The sequence below is a fragment of the Loxodonta africana genome, chromosome 15, assembly GCF_030014295.1.
Source record: "Loxodonta africana isolate mLoxAfr1 chromosome 15, mLoxAfr1.hap2, whole genome shotgun sequence".
Classification (NCBI taxonomy): Eukaryota; Metazoa; Chordata; class Mammalia; order Proboscidea; family Elephantidae; genus Loxodonta; species Loxodonta africana.
In genome coordinates, this window is record NC_087356.1 from 59,639,934 (window position 1) to 59,662,401 (window position 22,468).

Here is a 22,468-nt window from a genome sequence, read left to right on the forward strand (position 1 = left end):
GTGGAAGCTGTGTTAGTGAGGCAGGATACATTCTGAAGATTGGATTGTGTCCTGAGGCAATCTCTTGAGATATAAAAGAAAGAAGTGAACAGAGGGACAGGGGACCTCATACCACCAAGAAAGCAGCACCAGGAGCAGAGCACGTCCTTTAGACCCTGAGAAGCTCCTCATCCAGAGGAAGACTGAGGACAAGGACCTTGCTCCAGAGCCAACAGAGAGAGAAAGCCTTCCCCTGGAGCAGACACCTTGAATTTGAACTTTTAGCCTACTTTATGGAGGGAATATAAATTTCTCTTTATTAAAGCCATCTACTTGTGGTATTTCTGTTACAGCAGCAGTAAATGACTAAGACAGGGAGTATGAAATTCTAAGAATGAGGAGAAGGGGATGGATTGAGGGGCAGGGCTTTACCTGAATATCTGTAGTATTTTATTTCTTTCTTTAAACAGACCTAACGGGAAGGCATTAATATTTGTTAACTCTGGCTGACTGTTGCATGGGGGTTTGTTATATTATTTTCTCTCTGTTTTAAATATTGAAAGTTAAAAAAGAGTAGCGATAAAAATTCAGAGCTATAAAAGATAATTTTTTTTTTTTTTTTAGGGTGGATAAATTCACCAATATAGAAATTTAAGAGAGAGAGAGAAAGGGGAAGGGAAGGAGTAGGGGTGGTGGGGGGAGAAACCAAAGTTTAAATGAAATGAAAAATTGGGGAAAATATTTGTCAGACAGATAGATATAGATATATACCTATCTAACTAGATCCAGATCTCTGTTTAGGGTGTGTGTGTATATATATTTTATATATATATATAACTAGATCTAAATCCGTGTATGTGTGTGTATATATACAAATCCACTGCCGTATATATATGTGTGAGACGACCAATTAATTTCATAATCTGCTCGGTTGGTACAAAGAGTTAATACACTCCACTGCTAACAGAAAGGTGGGAGGTTCGAATCCACCCAGAGGCACCTCAGAAGAAAGGCCTGGCAATCTACTTCTGAAAAACCAGCCATTGAGAACCCTATGAAGCACAGTTCTACTCTGCCACACAAGGGGTCATCGTGAGTCAGAATCGACTCGATGGCAACTAGTTTGGGTTTATAATGAGTTTATACAAATAAATAAGGAAAAAGCCAATAACCCAGATAGTTAAATGGGCTAAGGACATAAATACACAGTTTACAAAAAAAGACATACAATGGCCCATGGGAAAAGATGCTCTTCTTCACTTAGAAATGCCAATTAAGTTGACATGCAATTTTTTATCATAACCACAAAGAGCAAGCAGCCTGACAGCACCTAGTGTGGGAGGGAGTGTGGGGAAACAGGCCTCTCACATATTTGTGGTAGAACTGTAAAAGGAGCCAACCCTTTGGGAGGGTAATTTGGCAATATCTATCAAAATCCCCTTTGCCCTGGGAATTCCATTGCTAGAAGTCTATTCTACAGAAAATTCTATGTTTGCACACACACACAAAAAAACACGAAAGCTCACTGCCATGGAGTCGATTCATACTGATCCTACAGGACAGAGTAGAACAGCTCCAGAGCTTTTCCAAGGCTGAAATCTTTTTTTTAATCTTTACAGAAGCAGACTGCCACATCTTCCTTCCACAGAGCTGCTGGTGGGCTCGAACCTCCAACCTTTCAGTTAGCAACTGAGTGCATAACCACTGCTCCACCAGGGCCAAAGACATGTTTATAAAGATCTTTATCACACTACTGCTTGTAATGGTGAAAGACTGGAAACAACTTGAAAACCTATCCACAGACAACTGTTTAAATACGTCATGGAACAGACAATGAAACACTATGCAGCTGTGAAAAGAATGATGGAAATCCATACATGCTGATATCAAACACGCTCTAAAACATATTAAATTTAACAAAGGAAGGTGGAGAACAATGTACCGCACATTTCCAAACATCCTTTTAAGAACAGTTACGTGCATACATAGATATGTTTGTAAATGCCTAGGTTAGTTTGGAGGATGCAAACTGGGGACAGGAGTCTAGAATGGGAGAATTTCCTTTTATCATTTACCCTTTTATGCTTTTAACTTTTTTTTTTATTGTACTTTAGATGAAGGTGTACAGAACAAACTAGGTTGTCACTAAACAGCTAGTACATATAATTATTTTGTGACATTGGCTGCCAACCCCACCACATGTTAACACTTTCCGCTTCTCCGCCCTGGGTTCCCCATTACCAGCTTTCCTGTCCCCTCTTGCTTTCTTATCCTTGCCCCTGGGCTGGTGTGCCCCTTTAGTCTTGTTTTGTTTTATGGGCCTGTGTAATCCTCAGCTGACGGGTGAACCTCAGGAGTGACTTCAGTACTGAGTTAAAAGGGTGTCAGGGGCCATACTCGGGGTTTTAATTTTTTTTTTTTTTTAACTGGCAGTTAAAATGAAAAACTTTTTAAAAAGAAAAGAGAAGAAAAAATAAAGAACACAAACATGTTCTAAACTCCAGACCCACCATCCCCTAGCTGTGAGGATATGGACATATCACCTCTCTAGCTCTCAGATGTCCCCGTTAAGCAAACGGGGACAAAAAGATTACCTCTTTGGGTGGTTGTACGTGCCAGTCATAGTAGCTCTAAGGATCATTATGACTGGAGGATGTGGAAATAGCTGGGCCTGGGGCCCCAGAACATCCATCACCAGCTCTTCTCACAGAGCCAGCTGACACCAGCCTTTCTTGTCCCTCCTTGTCTCCACTCCAGGCAGGGAAGGCTGTGCAGGGCCACGGGGTGGCCAAGCCTCCTGGGCCCTGCACAGCCTGGCTGGGGGTCAAGTGAGGTTGAAACACAGCCCTCCCTCTGCTTGCCAAACTGCATGTCCTGGTGGAAGGCTGTGTCCAGCTGCAAGAGGTGGCTCTTTCTAACGGACACAAAAGCTCTGTATGGGCCAGCAGTAACATCATTTGGAGGCACTTATCCCCTCCTCTTTGAGTTAAAAATGGCCCCGTCGTCTTCTCTTCTCAAAATCTCAGAGTACAGACCGGGGATTTGCCAGAAGCAAAGTGTGGAAAACTGGCAGAGCCAGCCCACCTGTGTTTACCTTTCTGTGCACAGTCACGCATTACTTAACGTCCACACTACGTTCTGGGAAATAGGACGTTCCGTGGTTTGGGTGTTGTGCAAACACTGAATTATATACTTAGCCAGTGGCGTCACTAGAGGGTGCAGGAGGTGCAGACCGCATCAGGTGACACTGCCGAAGGGGGTGACACCAAAATGACTGTCTACAAAATTTTTGTGCAGTGTTTCTGCATTAATTATTTTTTTTATAAAAGTGCCCCTATAGTTATAACGACGAAAGAATTTTTTTTTCATAACCCCAGCTTACACGTATCAACACACCAACAAGGCTAAAACTCTATGCTAATTTACTTTTTGAACCTTCTAATGCGCTCTGGAAACCCTGGTGGCGTAGTGGTTACGTGCTATGGCTGCTAACCAAAACGTCAGCAGTTTGAATCCACCAGGTGCTCCTTGGAAACTCTACGGGGCAGTTCTACTCTGTCCTATAGGGTCACAATGAGTTGAAATCGACTCGAGGGTAATGGGTTTGGTTTTTTTAAAATGAGGTCTGGTCAGAGCTGTCATTAGTGCCCAATTACAGTGATGCTTCGAATCCTGTAGTTTTGTCTGCAGGCGCTACAAGCATGCGCGCTGTTTTCATTGTTGCTGGTGTTTTCATAGTCATTGATTTTGTCCAATTTTCTAGTGTTTTAGCTACAATATTGTGGCAATTAGCATGGGGGGGTGATACTATGAGTTATGTACTGGGTGACACCACCCCTAGGAAACTACGGACTTAGCAAAGCTATGTGGGATGCCTTTTGTTTCATGTCCAAATTGATACTTCTCCTTTGCTTCTTGCTGCCGCCATCACTAGTACTGGTTTTGCTGCGTGTGGGAGTCATGATGCACTTCACGGTTATATTTTTGAGAGAAAATTAAACAAACCGGACAAGTGGAACCAGGGACAAAAAGGGAAACGGGTAAGTGCTGACATCATTCAGGACTGCAACCAATGTCACAAAACAATCTGTGTATAAATTCTTGAATGAGAAGCTTGAATGAGAATTTGCTCTGTGAACTTTCACCTAAACCCGTTGCTGTCAAGTCGATTCCAACTCACAGCGACCCTATACAACAGAATAGAACTGCCCCATAGAGCTTCCAAGGAGTGCCTGGTGGATTCGAACTTGAGAGCCGTGGTACTTAACTGCTACGTTACCAGCGTTTCCAAACTTTTACCTGAAGCACAATAAAAATAAATGAATAAGGTAAAAAAAAAAGAAAATTCAATAGACAATGCTGCAACACTCAAGAGACACCTGATACACGAGATTGGATGCTGCTGCCTAGGGGTTAGAGTACACACTGTTGCACAGTAAACTTTTTATTTGTAAATAGGGAAAGTTCACATTAAAATAACTATAGAAAGTACAGTACGGTGCACACATAAACCAGTAACGTTGGTGTTTACTATGACTATCAAGACATATGTATTATAGGTTACATATGTACTGTACCATTATACCTCTGGCACTTCAATCACTCTGTATACAAGAGACATGGATACATGTGTTGCGAGCAGTGTTGGCTACTATGTTCACTACTACGCTTGGTTAGGTCTGCTGTGTCCTGTTCTCCAAACCGGACTGCTGAACTCTATTATAACTTTACGTGACCGTGGATGTACATACAGTTGGACCCAGCCTGAATGGACATTATGCAGCACATGACTATATTATGTCCTGCTCCACTGAAGCCCCTTCACCTTCAAACCTATCAAACGAAACCCACTGCCGTTGAGTTGATTCCATCTCATAGTGACTCTAGAGCACAGCGTAGAACTGCCCCACAGGGTTTCCAAGGCTGTAAATCCTTCAAGAAGCAGACAGCCACGCCTTTCTCCCACGGAGGGGCTGGTGGGTTTAAACAGCCAACTTCTCGGGGCTCCTTCTGCACCCATAAGGATATGCTTTCATCAGGCAAGTGTGGTTTTTGCGGAACTGACTCCTAACCCCTCTGGCCCGTCTGCGCCCACTTCCTAATTCTAGAGCAGCTGGGTATCACTTTAAGGTGAGGCTGGTCATATGACTAGCCCTGTGTGCTTCCTGGAAGGAAGAGGGTGCCACTTCCCGTCTTACTCCTCAGAAGGGCTAATATGGAATACGGCCCCAGGACAGAGAAGGTAGACCACCAGTAAAAAACCAGTTGCCATCCAGTTGACCCCAACTCACAGTGACTGTTTTTGTCAGAGTAGAACTGTGTTCCATAGGGTCTGAAGTCTGATTTTTCAGAAGTAGACTGCCAGGCTTTTCTTTCGAGGTGACTCTGGGTGGATTTGAACCACCAACCTTTCTGTTAGCACCTGAGTGTATTAACTGTTTTTCAACACCCAGAAACTCCTGAAAGCATAACAGTGCAGCCAGCAGGCACGCATGCCTACTGCACACCAGACACTGCTTCTAGCGCTGGGGTACAGCAGTGCCCAAGGCAACCTGCCCGCGCTCATGGAGTTCACATCCAGATGGGAGAAGATAGACGAAACCAACAAATAAATGAGTAAGCTCATGTAATGAGTAAGCTAAAATAACAGGGCAGTGGAGCAGAGTGATGGGGCAGCCCCTCTTGGGTGAGTAGTTAGGACAGTTTCTCTGGAAGGCTGGCTCTTGAGAATGAAATGAAAAAAGGTAGCCATGCAAAGATATGAGGACAGAAGTTTCCAGAATGAAAGATGTACAAACGCCCTAAGGCTGTTAGGTTTAAGGAGCAGAAACAAGTTCGATGTGGTTGGAGACGGTGAGCAGGAAGGAGGGGAAACCAGAGGCAGCCGTGTGAGCCAGGGCGGACACACGTAGTTGTTCGCTGCCCTGGTGTTGGCTCCCAACACCTGGTGACCCCACGTGACAGAGGAGAACTATTCCTTAGGGTTTTCTTGACTGTAACCTTTACGGAAGTGGATTGCCAGGCCTTTCTTCCATGGAGCTGCTAGGTGAGTTCCAACCACCAATGTTTTAGGTTAGCAGCTTATTCAAACCACTTGTACCACCCAGGCTCCTCTGGCTAATTAGGAGCTAGGATTTTATTGCAGGTGCAATGAGAAGTCACAGGGAGGAGACACATGACCCTATTTGTTTTTGAAGATTCCTGGGGCTATTCTGCAGCTACTGTGTATAATCTCATTTAATTTTCATAATATGAAAGCAGTTAAAAAAAAAAACCAAAAAAATCAAACTCACTGTCCTCTAGTCAAGTCATAAGACAGGGAGCAAAGGCCCTGAGATTGGAAGGTGTCTGTCTGAGAAATAGCAAAGAGACTGGTGTGGTTAGAGCAGAAGCACATAAAAGAGAAATAGACTATACTATCAGTGAGATAATAGGGGGTTGGATGTGGAACCTAGAAACTTATTAAGACAGGGAACAGAGACGCCCCCAAATCTGCAAACAAAGTAACACGAAATAGGCCAGGGCACAGAAACAAAGCCCTTCCCCAGAACAATGGGACAGGATATCTAAAAATAGCCCGCAAACTTCTTTAAAGTTGCCTTTCAGAAGCAGTTGGAGAAGACCAGGCCCAGGGACATGCGCAGAACATCCACCTGTGACCACTGTGTGACCTTCCACCAGGGGCGGTGAGGGACTACAGCCCCAGCGGGGGAATTGAACCCGGGGAGCGAGAGACTGCACAGGCACGACACCCCATAATAAGTCCTGCTACGAATCCCAGAGGCCTCCAGAACAGGAGCCATCTTCGAAAGCTGCTGCGCACGCACCTTAGTTAACATATCCCTGCCTGTGTCTATGAATAAACATGAATCTTTTCCCACCCAAGAACTTCTAAAAACTCAGGCCCGTCTTTTGTTCTGTGAGAGGGTATGCGTTGCTCTAGGCCCACCTCATCTCCGCTTTCAAGCCTCTTCAATAAAGCTTTGCTTGTGTGGAAAGCTAAGTGCCTTACCTGCTCATTCTTGACCAGTGAGCGGCAAGAACCTTATTCCAGTAACAGTCAGACTCACAGCAACCCTACAGGACAGGGAGAACTGCCCCATTGGGATTTCAAGGCTGTCAGACAGCTAGAAAGTGATGGAGCCAGGACTAAAAAGTTCTCCCAGTGTAACGCAGGAAGCTTGTTTTAACCATTGTGCTCCATGCTATGCATGGGGTTTGGAATTAGCTGCCTGGGTTCCCATGGGCCAGGTGACCCTGAGCCAAAGGCTTCATTTCTTTGAGCCTCAGATTTCTCATCTGTAAAATGGTAACAGCAACAGCAATTTCTCGGGAGGCTGTGAGCCTCAAAAGACACCCCGGCATTTAAAGCTCGCAGCCTTAGTGCTGCGGGCACAAAGCAAGCTCCGGGTGCCTGCGCACTCCCCTCTTCTCCGGGCTGCAAGGATCCACTTCACAAAGCACACGGGATGCACAGCTGCCCAAGGAGATAGGACGGGGCACTACCATGAGATCCTGCAGCACTAAACACCAACCCCACATACTGCAGACTCATGTGTGCACTGCTGGGGACCACGGAGGGAGGGGGCAGGCAGAGGAGGCCACATTGGAAGTCACGCTCTCTTTCCCGTCCTCCCTCCCTCCTGGCTGCAGCATCAACTAGAGAAGGCATCCAAGCTCAACCAGACACAGCTCTTCCAATGGGACTGGGCCATGTCCTCTCAGCCTGGGACAGAGAAATGCCCTTTTCCTGAGCGTTGGACCCCCTTCCCAAGCAGTGTCCCCGTTCTGAGTGGTGCCCCCTTGCTGATCCATACCTTGTTTCCTGAGTGCTACCCCCCCTGCAGAGTAAGTGCCCCCCCCATAGCAGACCCTCCAATGTCCTCCCAGGGGTGACAGTGTCACATCTGGGGAGAGCTCAGCCTTAGATCGTCACCAAGGTGGATTAAAATTCCAGCACTGCCCCTAAGATAGTCCCATGAATGGTGGCTACCAACATGGCTATGGATTTGGTGAAAACAGGGATATCTGGGGTTTGGGCACAGAAATCTCTCCCCTGCCCTCCCCCCACCCAGTTTCAGTGGGGACCCTCCCTTCTGCAGGCCTTGCACCTCCTTCCTCCTCCACCAGAACATCTGGGCGGCACTGAGATGGACAAGCAAGCCACCGTGGGCAGGGACACGGAGGCCTCTGGAGTCACAGGGGAGGGTCCGCTCCCCAGTTCCGCTTAGGAGCCCCACAGGGTTCAAGTCAATTGGGATGGGATGAGAAGAAGGTTCAGCTAAAGGAATGGTGTGCATACCAGTGAGGGGGGGCAGGCATGGTCCACGGTGGGATCCCTGGAAGGAGCAGGAGAATCAAGGCCTCCCGCATTTGCCTGTCCCCTGGGGACAGAGAAGGGAAGAGCCCTGGCCTGAGTCCCTCATCAGTTAGACTGAGAAGATCCAATTGTACACTACAAAGTGAAGGCTCAGGATCCCTGGTGATGGTTAAGGGCCGGCTATCCAAAAGGTCAGTGGTTGGAACCCACTAGCAGCTCCTCCGAAGAAAAGGCCTCTCGATCTGCTCCGTAAAGATCACAGCCTAGGAAACCCTATGGGGCAGTTCTACTCTTTCCTATAGGGTCACTATGAGTTTACAACAAGGCTAACATCGAGGGGAGGGAAGAGAAGAGAAGGGGAAGGATGGCTAGCATTCCAGAGGCTGCTGGGGAAGGGGGCAGACCCTCCAGGCTTCTGAGGGATGCTCCCTCTGGGGCAGGGCGAGGTCTCCACCAGCCCTTGTGGGACAAGTGAGAATGCTGATGTTCAGTTAGATAACCCAGGGCCTCTGCCCCAGGGCCCACTTAGCCCCTACAGGTAAGAAGTGGAGGTGACCATCTGAGCACCCCCAGGCCATCACCACCTGGGGCCAGGAGGCCCCGTAAGACTCAGAACACCCTTTCCAGGCCAGCCCAATTCAGTCCCAGGGACGCACACCAAAACCCTCCCCTGAACATAACCTGCACGCACCAATCCCTGTCACACAGGCACACATGCCAAAACAAACGTCAGAGTGACCCACCATAAACGCACACGTACACACATACTCAGCTCCCCCCTCACTCCTCCCTCCCCTGCCCTGCCACACATCCCACCCCACGCACCGCACCCCAACATACAGCATCCACAGCCTGCAGGGCCCCCTCAGCCAGGGCACCCTCCTCCTCCATCCCTCAGCAGGCACGGCTTAGCTGCAGCGGTAGCCCTTGCCTCTCCTCGGCTCACAGGGCTCCTTGGGCTTCGGCTCCAGCCACAGCGAGTTTGTTTGTCAGGTTGCAGGTCCCTAGAGCTCTGAGCCATGGAGCTTGGAGCTCCCAGAGAGGGGCGTGACTAAGTCAGCCCTTGGGGAGCCTCTTCACCTCCCAAAGTTGGGTAAAGGGAAGCCTTGGGCTCCCAGGAGCAGCCCCCAAGCCCAGCTCCCAGGAAGAATCCGGCTTTTGCCAACCTCAGAGGGACTCAGGGATATGGGCTGTGGGATGAGGGGGCTGCAGGAGAGCAAAGAGGTGGAAGATACATGGTGGAGGATTCCGCCTGTGGGAGTCACAGGGGTGTCCCTAGGAGGGCTGCCCCTGTGGAGGACACTGCCTGCCCCCACCCCCACAGCGCTCACTTCCTGTCACCCTGGCCCATCCCAGCCTCTCCGCACTGTGCCTAATACCTGAGAGAGGGACTGTTCTCCCAGTACAGAACTTGGGAGAATCCCAGGTCCTCCCCAAGCTCTCCCTACCCTCCCCTCAGCCCTTCGGCTGCTCAAGGCCCGAAGTGCTAGCAATTTTCAGGATGGTCCCAGAGCCCAGAACTGGGGGAGGTAGTGGGGGTAAGACTCAGGCCTCCCTTCACCCTTGGGCCACATGTCTTAGTTATTTAGTGCTGCTATAACAGAAATACCACAATTGGACGGCTTTAACAAACAGAAGTTTATTTTCTCAGAGTTTAGGAGGCTAGAAGTCTGAATTCAGGGTTCCAACTCTAGGGGAAGGCTTTTTCTCTCTCTCTCTCAGCTCTGGAGGAAGGTCCTTGCCTTTCGTGAGCTTCTGCTCCTGAGCAGTGTTCATGTGTTTTTGCACCTCTCTTCTTCCATCTCTGCTCCTTTAATCTCCTTGTGTTTAATCTCTGTTATATATCTCAGAAGAGACTGACTCAAGACACAGCCTACACTAATCCTGCCGCATCAACATAAGGAAGACAGCCATTCCCAAATGGGATTATAACCATAGGCACAGAGATTAGGATTTACAAAACATATTTTAGGGGGACATAATTCAATCCCTAACACCTGGAGGCTGGAGATTCCAGAGTCCGGCTTGTCCAGCAATTTGGGCCTCGCTCCACTGCTCCATAGCAGGCAGCCTAGGGTCCCGTAAGATGGCCCCCGGGCAGACACTAAATGCGGATAGGAGCAGAGTCAGGGCCAAGCCAAGGGCCAGAACCCTGGGCTCTCTATCACCCACTGGACCCAAAACCCCAAATCCGGGAGCCTTCCCCAGTGTCTCCTACTTGCTGCTGTTTGACGGGCGTCCCTTGTTCCTTGGTTGGAAGAGTGCCCATCAGCTCACCTAAAACACAGCACTGCAGCCTGGGGACAAGCAGCCCTCTTAGAAAAGGAAAAAAACAAACCCACTGCCATGGAGTGGATTCCAGCTCATGGGGACCCCATGTGTTACAGGGCAGAACTGCTTCATAGGGTTTTCTTGGCTATAATCTTTATGGAAGCAGACTGCCAGGCCTTTCTTCCTTGGTGCCACTGGGTGGGTTTGACCCATCAACCTTTAGATTGGTAGTCAGTGGATCACCCAAGGACCTAAACCAAACCAGCCACCATCCAGCCGATTCTGATTCATGGTGCACCCTCAGGGCCAATGCAAATCCAGAGGCTCTTCCCTACAGAGCCTGGCGCTAGAAAAAGACTCAGAGAAACTGAGGCAAGGAGAAGCAGCAGACCTTGAGAGAACACAGGACACCAGGAACCCCCAGGGCCCTGGGCCCCAATGAAAGTGGGAAAGAGGCTAGAGGCCCCAGTGACCCTCCTGGCCTCTTCTGAATATCTGGTTTCTCCTGACTAAGGAACCGAAGGGACCAGGGCCCTGGACACTGCACAGCCCCCCAAGAACACACCCAAGCCTGACCAGCTCACCTAGCCTTGCTTGGTCCAGCTGTTCCAGAAAGAGAACATTTTCTTCTCACTTTATTTAGACAGCTGCAGGGGCAGTGATGGTAAGAAGAATGTCTAAGCATTGGGGTGGGGGTATGGAGTACAGGGAGTAGGCCACAGGGCCTCTGAGGGGTGTGGGCAAGGGTCCGTGTGGGGGTCCTGCTCTGAGGGCTGTGAGTGAGCCAGGAAGGGGCCTTGGGCCAGCAAGAGGGGGTACAGGAAAGGCGCTGTCAGTCTGTCCCTCCTGGGCAGACAAAAAGGAGTGGCCAGTGCGGGTTCTTGAACAGGGCTGGGGCCCTGGTGGGAGGGATAGAAGCCATAAGGCAAGGGGAGCAAGGGATTTCTGTTTTTATGGATGTGTCCAGGTACAGGGTGAGGCTCAGGACAGGCCTCTCAGGCCAGGCCTACGCGCCTACCTGGCTTCACTCCTAGACAGGACTCAAAGCTTCCTCCTCAGCCGGGGCCTGAGGAGAGGAAGACAAAGCATCAGTAGGGCAAGGGCTGGGAGATCTGGACAGCACAGGCAGGCAGGAAGTGGAACTGTGGGGTCCAGACTGACTCTGTTTTCCCCCACCTCATCCCACTCTGTTCTTCTCCCACCCTCCTCCCTGCCCCTCCATCCTGGTCCTGTTTCCAGCCATCACATCCTGGTGTCCCTGTCCCCAGCCCCGCCTCCCCGCCCCCAGCCCCCGGTTATGTAAGGGGCCTGGGAACACACAGAGAGAGCTTTGTTGTCAAACCAAATCCATACGGAGCCGGAATCGGCCAACGCAGCTGTTCCCCATTCCCTCCGCCTTGGCAGGGCCCGGACGCCGGGCAAAGAGCCCCTACACGCCTCCATTTTGGGAGATCAGGGCAAACACTGGCTACCCGAGGGCCCCCGGGCAGCTGAATAGGTGGCCAGGAATCATCACCACGGCGGTCATGGGACCACAGCAGGTGACCAGCTGGCCCTTAAGACAGAACAAAGCCACAGTGCAACACCAGGGTCACCAGAGCATACGGAGGCATGCTCTAGGCTGACAGGCTGGCCACACAGTGCCAGGGCTGGAGGCGGGGGTATGACGCACCCAAGCACACCCTGGGTCCACATGCACACACCCATACAACAGCCCAAGTACACACTCGTCCACACACTTACATACATGGCATGTGCACACACAAATACACTCACCAGCCCAGGCACCACAGACCTGTCTATTCATTTGGAAGGGGTCTAAGAGGAAACCATCTTTCTGCTCTGGCCAGCTACCTCCACCATAGCAGGTACATCCGGGGAAAGAATTCACTCTGGAGAGAGGAGGGTGGAAGGCAGAGGTCAGAGGCCAGGGCAGCTCAGTCAACCAGCCCTTCTTTGGAGGCTCCAGAAGGACAAGATCCCGCCTACCTGCCCAGGAAGATGCCCAAGGAGATGTGTGATGACCCTGCAAGCCACACTTAGGGTGAAGGTGTTACAGGTACTGTCCCTTCGCCAAACCCCACTGCTGGGAGAGCTTATGTTGGCTCTAAAACGCTGGGGCTCCAACATCAGGAGTGGCAGCCGCCTCTTTCTCTGAGCTCCCAGTGAAGGCTCTCCTGAATAGCCTAGTTCCCCAAGGAGCCCAGACCACCCACTCCCCAAGTCCAGCTGCCACCATGATGACATCCTGGGTGCTGAGGCCTGAGGGAATGGGGTGCAGGGAAGCAGAAAGGAAAGGGGAGAGGAGAGAAAGAGGAGGCGGCAAAAAATGAAGGAAGGCGGATGGCTTGGCTAAGGAGGTAAGAGAAATCTAGAAAAGGAGAAGGCAGAGGCAACAGGAAGAGGAGGAGAGCCAAAGAGGAGGCAAGAAGGAGAAGGCACAGTATGTCTGGAGAGAAGGGCCTACTTGGCCTGTGAGGACAGCCCCCAAACTCCATCAACAGGGGCTGAGCTTGCCCACCCTCCCCAAGCAGCCCCTCTCAGCTGGAAGAAGCCAGGTCAGGAGAAGATGGGAGTGAGTGGGCACCTCCAGACCACTCGCCTTAGCCAGCCCAGCATAGGGGCCCACCATGCCCTAGGGGGGTTCAGTCTCAACAACTCTGGGCCTTGAAGTCCTGGAGAACAGACTGCTGAACGACACCAGGACCTCAGAGAAAGGAATGAGATGGGACAGGGCAGAGAGAAACCAGGACCTTCTCTGCAGCCCAAGGAAGGGGAGCCCGGGCCACTTGGACACTTGCTTTCCCTCACACGTCTCAGGGCTGCAGAGTAAGATGCCTGGCTAGGGATGGCTTTCTAGAAGGGATAAAGGAACAGTGGAGAGGTGGGAGCCTAAGCCAGAACCACAGTCAAAGCTCCCATCCCTCCCCAACTCCATCCCCCACAACACCTAGAGGAAAGAGCAGGTCAGGCATGCAGAGAACTGAGAAGCACCTCACCAGCCCTCTGGATGGTGCAGTCACCTCCTCCAGGCATTTCCACATCTCCAACAAGGAGGAAGTATGGCACCATGGGACCACGGGAAGGGAACTGGGCCAGGAGTCAGGAGTGGAGTCCTGCCACTATTACTTCCTAGTTTTGTGACCTTGAACAAGTAATTTATCTTTTCTGAGCCTCAGCTCCTTCACTTCCAAAAGGAAATACTTATTGCACGGCTACTGTGTGCCAGCCAGCTTCTGGTGATATAACGGTAAGGATGACGGTCAGCTGCGGGTCCAGCCCTGCGTCCGGAGGGCATTAGCTGACCACCAAGACCTCTCGACAATGTTTATCTCACTATGCATCATAACTCTGTGAGGGGGGCAGAAACCATGACCCCAATTAACAGATGTGCTGGTTAAGAACTGATAACATTAGAGCCCTGCCTGAGGTCACAGAGCTAGTGAGTGGATGCCAAGGAGACAAAGCTCTGTCTCTAGGAGCTGCTCCTGCCACCACCTGCTCCTCCTCTCCTGGGCCAGGAAGTAAACTCCAGCCCGGTACTGCAGAAAATAGACCAGTTGCTATTGAGTCAATTCTGACTCATGGCGACCCCATGTGTGTCCGAGTAGAACTGTGCTCTGTAGGGTTTTCAGTGGCTGACTTTTTTGGATGCAGATTGCTGAGCCCTTCTTCCAAGGTGCCTCTGGGTGGACTCGAACCTTCCACCTTTCAGTTAGCAGCCAAGTGCGTTAACTCTTTGTACCACCTAGGCACTCCACAGAAAATACACCAGCCAGCATTTATTGAGTAGGTAACAGTAACTGGAATACTATCTTAAATGCTATCTCATTTAACAAGTGTCAATTTCTCAGGGGAAGAAACTGAGGCTAGCAAAGGCTACGTGTAATGCCCAAGACTGTGCAGCCACGTGAAGTGGCTGAGAGACTACAATATGTCTATATGAATAAGAACCATTAGGTTCCTCCCTCCACACCAACCAGGAGCATTGCTTCACCCACCTGCCTTTGTTTCAGGCTCCACCCCAGTGCACACCACTCTGGTCAGCCCAGGAACAGGGTCCCCTCCACGTCGCAGGAGTGGGAGCGGGCGGGGGTGGAAGGTTGGGGACAAGGATGTGATGGTGTCCTGGGTGGTGGGGGAGACCTCACAGACATGGGTTGATGGACACACGCAATTTAGAATGGGGATTACAAATGGCATCCAAGCCACTGGGACGGACAGTCTGGGCAAGAGCCAGGAGGTGAGAATACCAGGAAATAAGTGCAGTCTTACTGGAACAGAAGGGGAGTTTTCAAAATAAATTTTTTTTTAAGTCAAGAAACCCTCTGTCCCAGCTTCCAATGAGACTAAGTAGAAACCCAACACGTAAAGGGAATAAAAGAATTCTGGCTGAAGCAAGAAAGGAAGGTGAACCCCCTCTCCTGACCCTGGACTCCTGAGACAGGTCCTACCCCCAGGGGTGCCTTGCTTAGGTCCCATATAAGAAGGTCCCATATAAAGCTGGGACCAGTCTACACAGGGACCTACAGGCTAGGCTAGGAGGGGTCACAGGGGCAGAACTCTGATGAGCTGATCCTGGAATGGGTGGAAAGGGGCCAGGCTCCTGCCTACTCCAGCCCCGGACGCCTGCCTGCCCTCTGGTGCCTGGAGGGGTCTGAATGGCGCAGTGCAGAGCTGGGGCCAGGGCCTTTTCTGACACACAGCTCACCCCTCAAAATGGAAGATCTCTGCTCTCCCCACTTCGCCCTAGTAAAAAGGGGAAGCAAAGCAGGGGCACAGTAAAGATAAAGTTAGAAACCTGAGCTCTATTTACCACCCTCTTCAAATACTGACTGACCACTTTTATTTGTTAGCTATCATTCCAAGCCTTAGGAACACAGCAGCAAACAAGACAGACAGGTTGCAGAGCTTAGATGAACGTATCAGAAACCAGATGCTGTTGAGTCGACTCTCACTCATGGTGACCCCTTGTGTGTCAGACGATAACTATACTCCATGGGGTTTTCGATAGTTGATATTCCAGAAATAGATTGCTAGGTCTTTTTTCCCAGGTGCCTCTGGGTGGCCTTGAACCTCCAACCTTTCAGTTAGCAGCCATGTGCTTAACTGTTTTCATCACCAGGGGATTCCTACATGAACATAAACCCATTGCCATCGAGTCAATTCCAACTCACAGCAACCTTACGGGACAGGGTAGAACTGCCCCATAGGGTTTCCAAGGGGCACCTGGTGGATTGGAAATGCTGACCTTTTGGTTAGCACCCAAGCTCTTAACCACTACGCCACCAGGGCTCCTACATGAACATAAAACCAAAAAAACCAAACCCACTGCCGTCGAGTCAATTCCTGTCCTATAGCGACCCTATAGGACAGAGTAGAACTGCCCCATTGTGTTTCTGAGGAGCACCTGGTGGATTCAAACTGCCAATCTCTTGCTTAGCAGCCATAGCACTTAACCACTACGCCACCAGGGTTTCCCTACATGAACATAAAATCCTTAAAGTCTCAAGGATAACACATGACAGGTTTTCAAACCCAATCCACACCATACACACACACACACACACACGTGCCCCCAGCCAATGCTTGGACTGTCCTATACCACACCTGCCAAGGTCACCAATCTGTGCATGAACATCTTCAGTTCTCCACAGGCTGAACATGCTCTGAAGACCTCCAGATGGCCACAATGGGGACCCTGGCATCCCTCCCCACCAGCTTATGCAGGGCCTTAGGCCAGGGAGTCTCTAGCACATTAAATGCTCTGTTAGAATGCAAAGTTGATTTTATATCAAGCCAGAATATATCAGCCTTAAGCTTCATCTCTCTGGTTCTGAGTCTATTTCCTGGGAGCAGATGAAACAAGTCTGATGCATTCCCTTGTCCAGAGCTTCCTGGATCCCTGGCCTCTCTTCTCTCCCGCTCATCTCTGAGCAGTGGGCTCCCAGGGCCTGCCCCCGCTGGCCCTACTTCTCCCCTGCCCAACCTTCCAGTCCAGGCAGTCAATCCGAGGGCCCTGACATTCCTGCTTTCCACCCGAGACACCTCTAAGAGATAGGGAAGGGCTGTTATCACTGAGCCTCTGTGCCGGGCAGAAGATGCTCATGACGGCCCGACCGTTCTGGACTGAGAACTGGGTCTTCTGGGGGCCGGGCTTGAGCCAGACAGCCCAAGAAAGGACATCAAGGGGGTCCAGGGCGCAAAAGGTGCTCCCGCCTGACCAGAATCTGGGAATGCGAGTTGCCGCTGGGCGCCAGGGCTGCCACCTCGGCCCTGCTGCTCGCGCTCAGAGCTGGGCAGGGTTCGCCCTTTCCCCACGCGCCTCTGTGGTTGCCGGATGAGGCCTTGCAGCCATGTGGGCGGCAGCCTGGGAGCTGCATTTCCAAAGGAATAGGAGCCGGCAGGCAGGCGGGCCATATGGAAGCAATTACGGTGGCTGGTGGGCAAGCAGGAAGCGAGAGGTGGGGGCTGGGAAAGGCGGCAGGGAAGAAAGGAGGAGGGAGTGAGAGCCCGCTGACAAGCCCAATCCCTGCACGCGGGGCACACGGGGTCCGGGGAAGGGCAGGGCTAGGATTCCGGGTTCAGGGTGGCCGAAAGCGCTCTGGGCTGGGAATCAGGAGACTGGGGTTTGTGTTCCACATTTGTCACCAACCCACTATGACCTTGAGCAAATCCCTTCACGCCTCTGAGCCTCAGTTTCTTCACCAAAAGCGTGACAGATTAGATAAAAATGAGCACGGAGGGTAGCAGCAGAGAACTCAGTTTCGAACTGGATTCGAATCTCAGCTCAGCTACTTACCAGCTCTGTGACCTTGGTCAAGTGGTTTAATCTCTATGTACCTCCACTTCCTCATTTATAAACGAGTTTAACAGTAGGGCGGTGTGAGGCTTAGGTCAGAAGATGTAAATAATCCTATACCATACCCACCGCCGTCTGGTCAATTCCAACTCATGGCGACCCCAAATGTTACAGAGTAAAACTACTCCATAGGGTATTCTTGGTTGTAATCTTTACAGAAGCACACTGCCAGGCCTTTCTTCCGCAGTGCTGCTGGATGAGTTCAAACCACCAACCTTAAGTTAGCAACTGAGAGCAAACTGCTTGCACCCCCAGGGACCTTAGCACAGCTTTTTCTTTTTTCTGTGTGTGTGTGTGTTTTTAAGGCTTTTAATAAGTGCTTGAAAAATGGTAAATATTTTTGTAATGTGCTACCCTGGTGGTGTAATGGTTAAGTGCTATGGCTGCTAACCAAAGGGTCGGCAGTTCGAATCTGCCAGGCGCTCCTTGGAAACTCTACGGGGCAGTTCTACTCTGTCCTATAGGGTCACTATGAGTCGGAATCGACTCGACAGCACTGGGTTTTTTAGGTTTTAAGTCCCTTTTTAATATAAGGACAGGTGTTCCCCAGTGCCGCAGTGGGCAGAGGATATAGGCAAGGACTACAAGACTGCAGCCCCCGGGGCCTCTACCCAAGTCAGAAGCTCAATCAGTGAGTACACTGACCCTGCGGTCTCCAAGCTGGTTGGTCCCTGTCCTCCTCCTAGCTGCTTTCATCCCAAACAGAAAAGCAAGATCGATCCCAGAGTCCCAGGCGGGCTGCAGGCAGGAAGAGGACTGTCCCACAACTGTAGCGCTTCTGGGCGTCTGCAGCCAGGCCTTCCTCATTCTCAACTCCCAAGTGGGACACTCATGACCTAGCTAGACCCTGAGGTCACCGCAGCCCTGCTCTCTGCTGGGCTTCAGGTTCTAGGGTCAGCCCATCACTTTTCTGCAGGGCAGCTTTCTGGGGTGGGATGCGTGCTGTAGGTCTCCTGCCCCAGGCAAGGGTCCAAGGGTCTACAGCCCAGGAGGCTGGGGCTCATGCCTCTCCTCACCTTGAAAAGCCACCAAACCAGTGCAACCCTCTGCAGAGTCCAGCCCCCTGCTAGGCTCAGGGCCACCAATCCAAAGCCCCAGGGCCCCAGGCACCACAGACTGCTGCTCCACCTGGCCCCTTCTCTGTCTCTGGAATAAAGAGTGTCACTCCCATACACACACAGACGAATGGAGTGGGGGCCAGGGGTGATGCTGAGGCCCAGGGAAAGCCAGCAGTCCATCCAGAAGCACTCAGAACACTCTCCTAAGACCACTGAGCGCCCCTGGGCAGGGAAACCAATATCTACAGTCAACAAAACCCACCTGCCCTAACCATTTCCTCATGGAAGCCAAAAGCACAGGTCAAGGCCCTAGGTCTTGAGAAGGAAGGAGGGTCCTCGGGGGGCAGGGGAATGAGAAGCAGCTGCAAAGCCACTATCAGCTCACTGCAGGGAAGTATCTAACCACGTGGTGCAGTGTGATTGAGGTGGGGGGGGTAGAAGCCCACGTAGATGCAGGGTGTCTGCCCCCCTCACCCCAACTGCCCTGCTCTCCAGCAAGCACCCAGAATCCATCTCAGAGGGGCCAGACCTCAGAGGTGCAATCTATGGACCTGATCTCAGATCCTACTTGGGGACACTGACCTAGAGGGGCCCCTTTCTAGAGGCCAGAGCTCCCCATGCCCTGTGGCTCCTCAGCTGGCCTGTGTTTCCTCCTCCTCAGCCCAGGGTCTGGAACCTGGCAGGCAGGCAACCTATTCTGTACAAGTCTGAGGTAGAGTGCCCCCTTCCCCACAACGGATGGTACAAAACTTTGGGTGACTCTAAGAGGAGGAATTCAAAAGTGCACTGGGGCAGCCTCTCTGAGGAGAGACCCAGAGAATGTACCCAGGAAGGGCCTGGGTTGGTGCCTGATGCTGGGCTGGTGTGGGTTAACTACAGACTGACAACAGGCCAAGCTGCAGCAGAGGAAGGAGGTCCTGGCTCCCTGCTCCTGCCTGAGGAAGGGGGTTCCTTCCCAGAATGTGTTACAATTTCAGAAAGAACATGATTCTTGGTCCCACCCAGGGAACTGGATCATAGGCGTCTGAAAGTGCTGGGGCCAAGACACTGTTTCTGAGGGGTGGGAAGTGAGTCATTGCTTCAGGGCAGGGAGGGGGTGAGACAGAGAAGGGAAGACACCCAGAAGGCGCCACAGGCGTCCTAAGCATGGGCCCTCCAGTCACAGCTAAGGGGGCCTTGCTGTCCTTGCACAGCAGCCCGCTCCTGAGCTGAAAGATGCCTTCTCAGCTCGAAGTCCAAAAAACCCAAACCATTTGCCATCAAGTCGATTGTGCCTCATGGCGACTTCATGTGTGTCAGAATAGACTTGTGCTCCACATGGTTTTCAATGCCTGATTTTTCAGAAGGAGATCAGCAAGCAGACCTCTCTTCTGAAGCACCTTTGGATGGGCTCAAACTGCCAACCTTTTGGTTAGCAGCTGAGGACTTTAACTGTTTGTGCCACCCAAGGACTCCTTCATTTACTTTCATAACTTCTCCTTCCACCTGCACCCCTCTCCCAAAACATCCACTTGGAGTCTGCAGGATTGGCCCCAACTCTTGGCTCTCCTATCACCTGCCTCCATGTCCTCAGCCTCTTCATGAGCCCAGGGCCTGTCGGACATCCTAAGGTGTCTCACCCAGCACACAGATTCTGAGGGATGGGGCTTGCAATGCATCCTGGGAGTGGAGGCAGGAGTAGAGAGGCAGTGGGTCAGAGGGACCTGGGCTTCCTCAGCTTAGGCAGGGGGCATTCTCAGACCAGAATCAGCTGCCATCAAGTCAACTCCGGCTCATGGTGAACCCATGTGGGTCAGAGCAGAACTATGCTCCGCAGGGTTTTCAGTGGCTGATTTTTCTTCTAAGGCACCTCTACCCATTGCTGTCACGTCATTTCAGCTCATAGTGACCCTGCAGGACAGAGTAAAACTGCCCTATAAGGTTTCCAAGGCTGTAAATCTTTACAGAAGCAGAGTGCCACATCTTTCTTCCACGGAGCAGCTGGTGGGATCGAACCACTGTCGTTTCGGTTTGCAGCTGAGTCCCTTAACCACTGCGCCAACAGGGCTCCTTCGAGGTGCCTCTAGGTAGCCTCAAACCTCCAAACTTTCGGTTAGCAGCCAAGAGCATTAACCATTTGCAGCACCCAGGGACTCCGTTCACAGACCAGCTCCCAGCAAAGCTAAAAAGTCCCTGAAGTTCATTTTTAGGCCCCACACAGCTGGTGCCTCCCAGATACCCTCTCCAGAATTACATGGCCGCTTTAAGAGTAAAGAGTGTGAGGGAAATAATAATAGCAAACACTTACATAGCTCTTCCTCTATGCAGGCACCCTTTAAAAGCACTTAACACATAGCAACTCCTTTAAAATCTCCCTGGCAGAGGTCAGCGCCAGAGCCTGGAAGAAGGTGGGTGGGAGCGTGAGGTCTGTAGGGACTGGTCCTGGGCAGCTCCGGAGGCAGTAGTGTCAATTTGTGCCTCTTGTGACAACGCAGCCCGTGCCAAGCCCGGTTCCCAGGGTTCCGCAAAGAATAAGTAAGTCTGCCTGAATTTGGCTTCCACACTGTGCTGCACTCCAAGGGCGGAAAGCACAGGTTTCCCTGAGATGCCTGCAGGGGTGCCAGGCTGTGGGTGGCCATAAGGTCAGACAAGGCACAGCTGGGCACCCGAACACTGCCTACACTCCCAGCTTCTGCCAGCAGCCCCCCAAAGCCAGGCCCTCAGAGCCCAGTCTGTAGTACAGAGGAAGCAGCTGCCAAATATCAGGCCTCAGACGGCCCAGGAAGAGTCTCCCCCAAGGACTGGGAATGGAGGGGCAGTGCTGGCAGACATGTTGGTAGTTCGGGCTGGCCGGTAGGTCCCTGCCAGCAGGGGCCCCGAGGAGGCACCCAGGGCAGACAGCTGAGTCCAGGGATTCTGCCCACAGTTGTAGCCCACCTTCAACCAAGCACCATTCCTCCCTACTGCCCACCACCCAGGCACAGGGGCCCAAAGACCCCCAAAACGTGGCCCTGGTGTCCTTGGCACGGTCAGCCTCCAAGAGGAAATCCCCAGCTTTGGGCTCTGCTCAGCGACCTTGCGACTCCTGCACACAGATGGACCAGCAAAGCCTGTCACCTCTTCCAGCAAAGCCAGCCCACCTCTCTCTATCTAGACTTGCTGGGGGTAGTTGAGGGAGAAACCATGGCTTAGAGGATGCTGGAGGTGAGGGCCGCCTGCTTCTTCAGCCCAGGCGCAGGGATGGGGGGTAGAAACTTTCCGGAGAAGAGAACCGTCCCGTTTGCTCACTCCGAGGGAGTAAAGAGATTCGGGCTTCCCGCTCAAACCAGGTCCAGGGAAAGGGACCCCGGGAGCCAGATCCCCATGGCTGTGACCACCCCGACCCCGACCCCGTGCTGCGACCACGTGCCAGGTCCCGGGCACCTCCTGGGCTCGCAGGAGCCAGGGCGCCAGGTGGGAGCCAGGCAGCCGAGCCCCCGAAGCGGCCCGCCCGCACCCCAAGGCTCCCCCGGAGACGGCCGCCGCGTACTCACCCTCGCGGGTGGAGCGGGGCGGGGCAGGACAGCTCCGCGCACGGCTCGGATCCGCTAGGCGCACGGACAGCGGCGCGACTCGCTCGGCCCGCTCCCTGTCGCGGGCGCGGGGCCGGCCTGGGAGCTGGCAAGGCACCCCGCAGGGAAGGAGGGGGCCGGGAGGGCGGGGGCGGGCCCGGGGCCGGGGCCGGCCACGCCTGCGCACACGGCCGGGAGCGGGCGGCGGGGGGGCGGAGGAGGGGCGGGCTAGAGCGCGAGGAGGAAGGGCGGGGCGAGGCGCGCGCGGAAGGGCGGGGGATGGTGGATGGCTCCGAGGCCGAGGGAGGGGGCAGGCAGGGGTCCCGGCTGGGGAAGGGGCTAGCCGGGGACGCCCCGGGCAGGCGCAGAGGGAGGCCGGATGGAGTGAGGGGAGAGCTCCGGCAGCCGCCGCCTCCAGGATGGAGATGCCCGGCTAAGCCTCTGTACG

At 52.3% G+C, this 22,468-nt stretch overlaps 1 protein-coding gene across 9 annotated transcripts in view; it reads right to left on the reverse strand.

The window, feature by feature from the left end:
* The window catches only part of ST3GAL4 (ST3 beta-galactoside alpha-2,3-sialyltransferase 4), a 63,883-nt gene extending 41,769 nt beyond the window's left edge, over positions 1-22,114 (reverse strand). For all 9 annotated transcript variants that reach the window (XR_010317996.1, XM_010597133.3, XM_010597132.3 and 6 more), the window contains exon 1: positions 22,003-22,114. The gene's annotated coding sequence lies outside the window, so the exon portion shown is untranslated. The remainder of the gene's footprint in view (positions 1-22,002) is intronic.
* Positions 22,115-22,468: the final 354 nt, after the last annotated feature.